The following is a 10,395-nucleotide window of genomic DNA, read 5'->3' on the forward strand; positions in this document are numbered from 1 at the left end:
TCTTGACAGAACCTGTATCTTGGACCGAACTATTTTCTGAATATATGTAAACACTCGAGGGTTAATTTTTGACAAAGAAAACCAGGTGCAGCCAACGGAGCTATTCATCGAAAAGCTATTCCGGAAGCATTTTTTAGGGCAGGGGAAATTTTAATTTTACCAGGGCAGGGGACATATTTTTAGGTGGCAGGGGAGCAAATTTTAGTTTTTTTGTCGGGCAGGGCAGATATTGGTTGATTGTCCTGGGGACAGGGCTTTGTGAAAAACGAGGAGAGGGGAAGCTACACTTTTAAAACGGGACAGGGGAATTTCAGCCATGGTGTTCCGGGGATGGGGACACAGGGCAAGTACTTATACCTTTTAAAGGTTACCCAGACTACTTGGCCTATCGATTGACCAAACATCTCACTCTATATGTACTGCGAGATGGAAACCAAATAGAAGGCCACTACAGTATGTTTCTGCAAGGAAATGTTAATTTTCAGGGGAATTTATTCTCAGGGCAGGGGAAATCGACAGGTTTTTTTTCATCACAGGGTAGGGTAGCTTCATGTCTGCAGGGGAAATGGAATGACAAAATTTCGAGGGTTTTTTTTTCCAGGGCAGGGAACCGGTAAGTTTTTTTCGCCACAGGGCAGGGGAGCTTCAAACATTCACAGTGGGAAGGAAATAGGCAAAAATATGTTGGGAGCGGGTAAAAATGAAGTTTGAGTGCAGCAGGGTAAGTCGAAAAATTTTCAGTGGGAGGCAAATTATGAACAGCTAATTAATTACCCTATTGACTTAATATTAGTCAGTTCACATTACTTGTCATGTACAATATATCTTATCATAGTAAGGATCCCTTTAAAAGTGCATTGTTTATTGGCTGCACCTGGAAAACTGAGGAATAGTCATAGATGCTGTCGTTAAGTCGAGCCTCAATATTCCGTGTTTCGACTATAAGTCGCGCGTTATATTATGGCTCCGATTAGCTTCTTTTTTAATAACTTTTCATTCAGCGGTTAGTTCGTTGATCGCTTCATGAGTACAGCTTGTCAAGAGGGCTAATAGACGTAGGTTTCAATGTGTAATGGTGTGTCAAAGGGTCACATAAACCGCCAAATGTCAAACATACGAACTGTAACGATGAAGGCGATAAGATGGTGTCGCAGGTCTTTTTTTGACGAACGCAAATACAGTTTTGAGCTTCGGCTAATTACCCCATCTGACATGATGCCAATTTTCCCTTGGCTTGGCGGTGCATCCTTGATAAATAAACGCTATAAGGGAGCCTTCAGTAATTACAGGCGGTTGGCCGGATGAATTCCGCGCACACCTGTACCGTAAAATGTGACCCTCCTGCTATCCTCCTGTCTAAATGTGACCCCCCCCCCTTGCCCGATATTCTAAAACTTGATCCTCCCCAACCACTGCAGTATTCTCCCCAGGAATAACTGAAACAGTATCAGCTAATTTACCTAACATTTGGTTTAATTGTTATATACCTTAGGGACAAATTACGGAGGGCAGGGCAGGTGTTTTTGGAGGGACGGCCGAAATTTATCACGCAAATATTTTTGAAGAGATGTGGTATTACATACATTGAGAGAGGGTCACCATATTTTGTGCAACTATAAGAAGGCAAGATGTGGCTGATATAGTGCTTCATCCAAAAATATCAAATCACAATACATGGAGTCTATACCATGCAAATTATTGACAATTTTCCCCGCAAAACATGCTTTATCTGTATATTATATATGTTTTGATAATATATTTTAATGTACTTTGCTTGGAATGGGAATTAACATGTGCATTTGTGTACAAGAATTTGATTTTGGAATTTCATTTAAAATGTTGGTTCATTATATTTGGTAGACTATAACGAAACTATGGCTATTTTTTTTCAAAACAAATCTAGGTAAATTTGTACATATATGTACACTTGATATTGGTATTAATGTTCTTGATTAGACTAAAGTTGTTACAAGTCCATGGTTGTGCCAGAAATTTGATCTTGTAATTTCAACGAAATGTTGATTCACTATACATGGCAGTCAATGATGAAACTATGAATAATTTTTTTCCAACACAAAAATAAGTAAATCTGTGCATTTATGTGCACTTGGTTACTGATAATGATGTTCTTGATCAGACTGGAGTGGTTAATAGTCTATGTGTGTGCAAGAAATGTGATTTTGGAAATTCACGGAAATGTTTATTTACTATACATGGTAGTCTACGATAAAACTATGAATAATTGTTTACCAATATAAAATTAGGTAAATCTTTGCATTTATGTATGCTTGATTATTGATATTAATGTTCCTGATTAGAATAGAGTGGATATAAGCCCATGCTTGAGCAAGAAATTTTATTTTTGAAATTTCACTGAAATGTTCAACATTATTTACTGTACATGGTAGTCTGTGAGAGAACTATGCACAATTTTTTCCTATATAAAACTAACAAAAATCTTTGCATTTATGTACATTTGATAAGTAATATATACACTTTTCCACCTGTTGCATATGTTTTTGTCGCTTGTCTTTCATCAGTTATAACTCTTCAAGGTGTTTAATGTAGGATACCACTGCATCTCCATTGCTTGTGAAACTTGTTGCGTATTTCATTGATTTCCTATTCAGGAAATATCACACAGATAATCAAAGGTTTGGCCTCAAATCAGCTTCTGTCAAAAGTGACCCTTCCCCCATTCCCTGGCCCACCCCTGTGTAATTACTGAAGGCTCTCTAAAATGTCCATGCAATACAAGTGGTCAGATTTCTTGGGTCACGTTTTAAACTGACCAGTTATGTCCAAGCGTAGGTTGTTCAACATTTCCGCCCGTGATAAACTTACAGCAGGTCAACCGAATAAAGAGAGGAGAAGCATGGTTGAAGCAAAGCCGAAGGTAGCACGTGATTTAGTTGTAGGGGAGTCCACTATCCGAGGGTTGGTAATGGGTGCACATGGTTGGTGCTGATTTCGAAAAAAATCTCTTATTGACCCTGCGTCGAGAAAAAAATTGCTGTGTTGACAAATATTTGGCCAGCAAATGGTAAACTTTGGTCACAATTCTGTTTGGCTCTAAATATGTGTAATTTTTTAGAATGTATAAAATCAGATTATAACATATTTTATTGACGACTGATGAATGACGAAATTGCCCAACGTAGGGCAATAGTTAATGAATTTGGCTACAATAATGTTCCTTTGCAAAATAATGACCACTGAAAATGTCAATATCACTGTAACAGTGATTTTGCTTCCCTCATTTTACACTGATATATTATCTTAATATATGTTTCAGGTCTCTTTATAAATATATGTGGCTCGTCGTAACCTCAAATGCAAAGTAATGAAATTTGGCGATCATTCTTTGGCGGAGAAAAGGACTATTTTGGCTAAATTTGTCAAAAACCACCATTTGTCATTATCTATCATACATTCCCTGCATGTCATACTATTCAGTTTGTTTTAGACATTTTTGAGGTCTGCGCACCAAATGTGAACAATCTAGAATTTTGCAAAAATGGAAAGTTTGTCTTGAATAAGGTATCGAAGACTGCTCTTTTGGAATCAGAACCATGTTTAATATATATTATAATTCTAGGAGCCAGACATGCAAAGACATAAACTTATTCAGATATTTACCATTTTTTTCACAAAAATAGTCAGACGGGAGTTTTGTTCTTGATTTTTTGGCCTTTTTTGATCAGTACCAGTCCATCATTTACATAGAATAGGTTTCTCAGCGCTTAAATATGAATGAATCAAAATATTCAATAATTGTACAACAGCAAATTAACATTTTTGGTCGATTTGTCTTGAAATGAGGCAATGAAACAGCTTGTTATGGAATCATCACTTTTAATAGACTGGATATCTCCGACCATTCCTCAGGTAAAATTCTGTTTGAAAGCCAGCCATCGTTCAGAGCAGTGAAGGTGATAAGATAACGGTTATCTTATTATAAGGTTCCAAGACAAGAAATTGACCTTTTTAATCTAACAATTCTCTGGTGATTAATAAGCTCAGAACCCCCGTAAATGATACATTTTCTGAAAGCCTAGATATATGGGAACATTTTGGTAACCACAGTGTCACCATTGTTTACATAACTATCACGTGACAGGTAATTTGCATAACCTTTCAAAAATCGGTTTTCCCTATGTTTTGTCTCAATACTTAAAAATATCTGACTCTAACTTGCTGGAGTGCAAGCTGTCACAACGCTCTTCCAAAGTGTGTCTCAGATTTTTTATATCTTGCTCAGTTTTTTTGGAGCAAAATTTTAAAGAAATCAACTAGGATTAAATTCACCGCTCTTGAAGTTTTTCTGGCATAAAATTTGTTTAAGAAGGTTTAAACAAATTCTGAGATACCCTTTGGAAGATCCTGGGGACAGCTTGCACTCACACAAATTTCAGCCACATATCTCAAAGCATTGAAACGAAACATAGGGAAAAGCGATTTTTGAAAGGTTATGCAAATTACCTGTCACATGATAGTTATGTAAACAATGGTGACATTATGGTAACCAAAATGTTCCCCTATATCTAGAATATATATCGAGAATCTATAATTTACAGGGGTTCTGAGCTTAAAAAACCACTAGAGAATTGTTAGCTTAAAAAGGTCAATTTCTTGTCTTGGGACCTTAAACACCGCAAGAAAGAGTTTTAGAAAACAACATCAGTATTTTGTAGGCTTGAAGACTGTTTATATTTACAAGGTAAACTTCCTGCATTTACTGAAGATTCCCCCGAAATCTATAAATTCAAGGTAGATCTGTTTAAGAACAACTGGTATTTAAAGGAAAATGTAATGCACTGGTCATCTTAAGGTAAGGTAGAACGTGCATCAAGAATAAAAATTTACAATTATTTTCTGCTATAACACTTGTGGGGTTCATTTAAGGTAGCGGTAAAGGCTAGAGTGTCAGTTATAAACTTCAATAAAACTATTAAAATATATAAGTAGTCAACATTCTCTGTGGAATATAAAAACAAGACATTTGGGGTGAAAGCATTGCAGAGTTATAGCCTGTTGAAACTTCTGAAAACTGACCAAATAAGAGGAAGTTGGGGAGTCCTTAGTGTATTAACTATGGTAGAGGTCCCCTAGCTTTTAAAGAAATGTTTGAAAAGCGAACGTCATTTTTTGCTGTTTTTCAGGAAAGTTTGACAAGGCAGTGCTTGCATTCAGAATACGTGACAACTATTGTAAATGCATTTTTAGATTTTTGAGTGTCGAAGAGGTGTCAAAAGTGAGATTAACCAAAAAGACTGCTCTGTGACTTCAAAAGAGGGGTGCAAATATAGCTTGTTTTCAACATTTTTGACAGAATAACAGTTTTCCTAGTACATAATTTTATGCAAATTTAATCCAACCTTTGAAATGGGATATGGACATGGAATTTTTACAGCCTATTAACAAGGTTACAGACAAGATGACTATGGGACAATTTTCCTGTATTTGAAGTAATTTTCAAAAAATCACATTTTAAATTTTAAATTTTTCAATAATTTTTTGATATATAAACCTATGTAAAATCAAAAAACAAATTTTATTTACAAATCCTGCCGTACACATCTTACAATTAATAGTGTCAACATATTAATAACTAATTTAGTAGTATTAAGTACTATCCAATTATTATTAAATTCAAATATGAAAAACAATATGAAAAATTAAATTTTAATATTTACTGGTATCATATTCAAAACCATGGCTTCAAATGTACACTTTTTATATTCTTTGGAGAACGTATTAAGTAAGGGAGTTATCCTGAAAAATTTGAACTAAATATCTTGATTCTAACACTTGATCTTGACATTAACTCTGAGAAAAGAATTGATGCAAAAATAGCCTTTACCGCCACCTTAAAGCTCTTGATATCATAAAAATTTTCACCGGCTTAATTTTTCGAAATTCCAAAATTTTATTTTTCTCCATAGAGTTAACAAAGGGATGGCGGCCATTTTGAATTTTAAATATCAGTAAATTTTAAGTTATTTGTTTCCCTGGTACCAAAATTTTCACGGTGACCCCCGATTTTTTATTCTTGATTTTGAAAGAGAATGGTTGAAAGATTTCTCAAGGAAAGTTTGAGCAACAGTTTCAGTCTTTTATTTTGGAGGTGCGAACTACCTTAAGATGAAGCTCTTCACTTTCATTGGCAACACTCATGTTGAATAACCTATATGAACGATCACGTAACATTGGCAATACTGTTTTAACCATCGCTTGACATCAACCCATTTAGGCTGAGTCTTTCAAAATTGAGAAGACACATAATTATATGGAATACACGTGAAAAGGTAGACAAAATCATAGAAGGTGTTAGATGTTTTACTGAAGGATACGATTATAGAGAATGATATAGTCGTTGACATAATAAACCATGTAAGTGTGTAAAAAAAAAGCAAAATGGAAAAGAAATATGAGTTGTGTCGTGCTTGAAGAGAGAACAAAGTGTACATGAATGAAGTGAGGTTAGTGATGAGATAGAAGAAAATGAGGCATTGAACATATTTACCCGGCGACAAAACACGTTTTGTGTGGGGATGTGAACAATATTTTGTAGATAAGAAATAGTTAATTTAAAGAAATCTAAGAAAAGAATTCATACGTAATTAAGGAACTACGACTAGCTTGTTATCTTGTACCACATAAGCAAAATGTAATTACATTTGCAAGCAATATTATAGGCAAGTCACGGGCAATGGGTTACATGCCAGCTAGAAGAGTGCTGCATTTACAAGTGTTTTGTAAATAATGTGACAGGATTTTAAAATCATAGATCGTAAAATTGAAAGAAACTTCAGTACTATGTGACCCTGTAATTATCAACGAACTCCGGAATACGAGACGTCATAAAGTCGCCCATTTCACTAGTATTGAAGACAGAGACGTGTGAACTTATGTTATGTCAATAATTTTAACACCTGATAATTCGACTTAATACACAGAGAAATGTTTCATTACACTGTGTTTACTTTTTGCGAAACACCATGTTGACCTCATACATTTTAGCCGAACCTTTCAAGCAAGGAATCGGAAAATATTGCGGGTAATAAACGCGGAGATACAGCTGTCGCTATAATAACAATGTCTTGAAGAAGACTAAAATACAATTTGAACCTTGTCAAACCATACTTGATCAGGTAATCTGCTAGTGACAACCTCGTGTGAAAACGTGCAGTAATGGCGGCTGTTCAATTTAAGTCACATGACTATGTTCAGCGAATCGTGTCAAGTGATATTGTGCGCGTATCAACTGTCTGTATGTATGTCACCCCTCCACGTACTTAGGAAGCCGTCATTATTTACGGCCTGGGGTCGGAGGAATCTAAGGGGGATCACTCAAAACTTAAAGCTACAAGGAGGGGGCTGTGCAAAGGAGAGGAAGAAGGGTTGGGGCTACTCAATTTTTGGGAATGTAACGAAGTATTTAGTGCAGTTATGAAATGATACACAAATATCAGGGAAGAATGAAAAACACAATAGATTATAAAATATGGTACAATTTGATACATATGTAAACCAACCAAGTATATTGACTTTCATTGCTAATGAGTAATTTTTGAATATTTCATTATAATAAATGGTATGCGTGATGACCGATCAAGCATGAGAAACATCTGCTCTTCATTCTATAGGGTACTGATTATTTGGGGGAATGTGTAAAGACAGCTAATTCTACAAAAATGCAAAAGAATCATTGGAATAAGACATTATATATTTGAAGAAGAACATCTTTTCGAAATGTTGTATAAACCTGAATATCAAAAACAGAATTACAGTAAGTATATCTCAAACCTTGTGCAGGTGCACTTTGACAAATCATAATGCAATGAACTTCATCTCCAGCATCACTCTTGCATAAAGCACAAAGTCTAAGTTTTCTAAGAATATTCTTAAATATGTTATAGGTAGTTGATCTAAGTTGGCAATCACTGGGGATTAGGTAGCACACAGATCAACTGTATTGATTTAGAATGAGCTTTCGAAGACAACAGTCTCCTTCGTCAGTTGCAGAGGTGGAATGAATAAAAAGCAAAAAAGCCAAGAATACTGATGTGAAAATATGCCGAACAGAAGGTTTGAAAACGAAGCAAGGTGCAATTAAGAAGTGTCAAAATAAACAAAGGGCGATAAAGAGCCAATGTATGGCTGATGGGCCAACTGTAGCCAGGAGAAAACAGTCACTTGTAGTGTGATAGAAACCCAAGACTATTCTTAGATCGACCGACTTCAACTGGGAAAATATGATTTGAAATTCTTGTTTTTGTTAGTGCTATTCTGTTATCAAAAGAATTTTGAACAAGAGACAGATACGGCTTTCTTCCAGAGATCAACAAACTTTGCTTTCTGAGAATCTTTTACTGTCTCATAATTGTAGACAATTTAAAATGATTCACTCTCATGAAGTGTAAACAATTAAAGAATGCAAACACAGACTTAACAAAGTCTAAAATTGTAGAAAGCTCTTTCTCATGCAATTATTTGTTTTCAAGTTCAAACGCTACAGCAAGGAGACTATTATTTATAAGGATTTCTGAACGACGCAAATATTTAATTGCATTAAGGTTCCAAGACAAGAAATTGACCTCTTTAATCTAACAATTCTCTGGTGAATAACAAGCTTAGATCCCCCGTAAATTATATATTTTCGGAAAGCCTAGATAAAGGGGAAGATTTTGGTAACCACAGTGTTACCATTGTCTACATAACTATCACGTGACATGTAATTTGCATAACCTTTCAAAAATCGGTTTTCCTGATGTTTTGTCTCAATACTTCACAATATCTAACTCAAACTTTCTGGAATGCAAGCTGTTACAACGCTCTTCCTAAGAGTGTCTCAGATTTTTTATATCTTGCTTAGTTTTTATTTGAGCACAATTTTGAAGAAATCAACTAGGATTAAAATCACCGCTCTGGACGTTTTTCTGGCGTAAAATTTGTTTGAGAAGGTTTGAAAAATTCTAAGACACAGTTTGCACTCACACAAATTTCGGCCACATATCTCAAAGCATTGAAACAAAACATAGGGAAAACTGATTTTTGGAAGGTTATGCAAATTACCTGTCACATGATAGTTATGAAAATAATGGTGACACTGATTGCGATGTCCATGGCGTCAATATTGCCACCTGTTGTATGAATATTCTGGGTATTGCGAGTTACCATCACGAAGGATAGTTATGAGCGCGAAATATGATTCCGATTTTAATTGGACGAACCAGTCTGTAGGCTGCTGAAGTGTCTGGCTAGACTGAATATCTAATTCCAAACTTTCCACTAATAGCTCCGTTGCCCCGCCTGCACACCATTCATCAATGCAAAGTATCAAATTCACGTAACGCGAAGACATCAATTTCTCTCTATACAATCGAACCAAGAAAAAATATATTTTACAATCACATTTATGCATTTTTACTGTTTCACACCAACAAATTCACATTGGCGGGGACTATGCTATTGATGAATCTTTTCTTACTGTTCTGCAGCAATGCATGCGTATCAGTAAGACACTTGCGGCCGCGAAGTCTGTCCACTTTGTTTCATGAACGTATACAATTATATGATAATATGTTCTCAAGTCCAATGCCTCAATAGTGACTTCGCTCGGCCTGTGCCTTTTTGCGCACTTCAACGATTTCAGATGCAACAGCATCTATTTCAGACTGAAAGATCTGTAGCTCGACGGCGCCCTCTACGCTTCCCCTCCCAGAGAGCGCCCTCGAGCGACGGATCTTTCAGTCTACATCTGTTTTGGCTGCGTATACACTCATATTCATTCCAGTGTTGCTTAGTGTGTTTAACATTTTCTCCATTCGCAGATTTGCGCCCTGTTATATCTATAATAATACCAGCAAGATAAGTTTGTCGAGTCCGCCAATACAGTGCTAACATGTGAAGATAGACACTTTCTTCTGGGGTATCCGGTTTGAAGTACTTACTTCTGTGTTTTAAATATTCATTCTTTTCGAGAAAAGTCCGAATATAGATTACATTGCAAATTACAGTTCAGTCATACCCATCTAAATGAAAATGTCATAGTTATCCTTTTATAATAACACTGAAAGTTTTAGGGCAATATGCAGCAATGTGTGAGAGTATGTACTCGATGGTCAATGGAAAAGATATTCTTAGACTTCTCACATGAGTGTGTTTGATACACCTATTCATCTATCTGTATGAATCCGTCTATCTGTCAGACTGGCCGTTTGTCTCTCTATCCGTCAATCAATTTGCCCATAAATCCATCAATAAATTTCCTTAATTTCAGTACCAGTTAAAAGCGTCGCAGACAGAAAAATGATAAAATGAAATTGAAGTGAAAATTAATTCTCATACAGCAGTCAACTGCAACTCGTAGCCGAGCTAGGAAAGGTTTCT

Source organism: Ptychodera flava, unplaced genomic scaffold (assembly GCF_041260155.1).
Source record: "Ptychodera flava strain L36383 unplaced genomic scaffold, AS_Pfla_20210202 Scaffold_50__1_contigs__length_938362_pilon, whole genome shotgun sequence".
NCBI classification, from domain to species: Eukaryota; Metazoa; Hemichordata; class Enteropneusta; family Ptychoderidae; genus Ptychodera; species Ptychodera flava.